Here is a 2,165-nt window from a genome sequence, read left to right on the forward strand (position 1 = left end):
TAGAATTTGGAGGGAAATGGATGGCATTAGAGCAGATTATGCTAAGTGAAGCTAGTCAATCTTTAAAAAACAAATACCAAATGAGTCCTTTGATATAAGGGGAGTCAACAAGGACAGGGTAGGGACGAAGAGCTTGAGAAGAAGATTTACATTAAACAGGGATGAGAGGTGGGAGGGAAAGGGAGTGAGAAGGGGAATCGCATGGAAATGGAAGGCGATCCCCAGGGTTATACAAAATGACATATAAGAGGAAAGGAGGGGTAAGACAAGATAATACAAATGGAAGAAATGATTTACAGTAGAAGGGGTAGAGAGAGAAAAGGGGAGGGGAGGGAGGGGAAGGGGGATAATAGAAAATAGGACAGACAGCAGAATACATCAGACACTAGAAAGGCAATATGTCAATCAATGGAAGGGTAACTGATGTGATTCTGCAATCTGTATACGGGGTAAAATTGGGACTTCATAACTCACTTGAACCAAACCGTGTAATATGATGTATTAAGAACTATGTAATATTTTGAAAGACCAATAATAAAAAAAGAAGAAATTTATAAGAGACACTTTCTTTTTATAACATTAAAATTTTTTTATAGTTGCAGATGGAAAAAAAACTTATCATTAGACATAATTTAAACAAAGCATGTGTTTCTTAGATCAAAATATTTTCAAAATCACCAGATTATATTTATCATAAAATGTTGAAAAGACATGGAAATACCATATCAAAAGTTTAAGATCACCCTCAATTCTTCCCTTCAAAGAAAACCTTTAGAAAACTTTGGTTTTACTCAATGTTTTGCCTAGTAAAGAGCAGCTTTTTGCACATACTAAGAATCAATGGACATTAGAAAATGAATGAATGAATGATGGATGTCAATCCAAATGAATTCTAACCAAAAATTAGATCGATGTATATGTATTTCTTTTTAACTTGTCCTTTTTTCACTTAAAATATCCCTAGCAATTATATATATGCAGTATCTTCATGCAATGCAATTTTTATAGCTGAATCATGTTCAAGTCATTCAATTGAGTGAGTTACCTCATTTTAAATCTATGAGAAGTGATTAACATTTTTTGAACTAGTATGACATACCTCTCCCCGACATTGCCCTGCTTCAAACCCCTACTGGATCTTTAAAAGTCCAGGATGCTTCACAATTGGAGATGATGTGCCCATCTGGCCCTATTGCCTCTTGACTTTGTCTGTTGACTCCAACCCAATTTCTTCCAGAGAAATTATGTACCATTTCCCAGGAGTGACACCATGCTCTCAATTTGTGGGCCCTAAAGCTTCCACCAGGGATGCTAGTCCTACTCCTCATCTTAGAACACATGTGTAGCCTTCCAAATCCAAATCCAAGATTTTATTACTAAATCCTGTATCGCAGTGATCCTCAGGAATCAGCATAAACCACACAGAACAAGAAGTTGAGTAGAGATGAGGAGAACTGAAGTTTTATGTCAATTCAGAAGAAAGAAAAGAACATTTTGGTTTGAGTGAGCAGCCAACCCTCTAGACAAGGTTATTTTCCTGTTGTCCATGAACAAGAAAAAGCCATCTAAAGCAGCACATTCTTTTCTTCTCTTAAGGAAGCAGTGGAATTCAATTCTTCTCTTCTGAGGCCCCGAGTGTTTGGAGAATGGATTGGTAGAGAAGAAAACAATGCTGATCCACTAACTATTGGAATGCTGCAGTCCCCAGTTTCAAGAATTAAAAATGACCAATGGGAAAGTGAAGACAGTGGCTCTAGCCCTGCAGGAAGGTAAGCAGAGATACCTTCCAGGATTCTATGACTGGTCACTAAAAGATGAATGGAAAATAAACCCAAGTACAGGATTTTGATGAGATACCTCATAGTAATTTTATATATAAAAACTGGTAAGCTTTGTGTGGGATAAAACATTTAGCTAGATTTAACTTTCCCATGATGTGTGTGTGTGTGTGTGTGTGTGTGTGTGTGTGTGCATGCGTGTACTTCAAAACATCACATCACACATAATAAATACATAGTTTTACATGTCAACTTAGAGTGTCATTAGGCTTGCTCTTGGTTTGGGTGTTTTTCTTCACATCTAGGTGGTTACCATCTCTTTGCTACTAAAACCAAAATGGAAAATAATTTCAAGGTTATAAGCTGTTAGTCAAGATCAACTATAAC

This window comes from Urocitellus parryii, unplaced genomic scaffold, assembly GCF_045843805.1.
Source record: "Urocitellus parryii isolate mUroPar1 unplaced genomic scaffold, mUroPar1.hap1 Scaffold_155, whole genome shotgun sequence".
Taxonomy (NCBI): domain Eukaryota; kingdom Metazoa; phylum Chordata; class Mammalia; order Rodentia; family Sciuridae; genus Urocitellus; species Urocitellus parryii.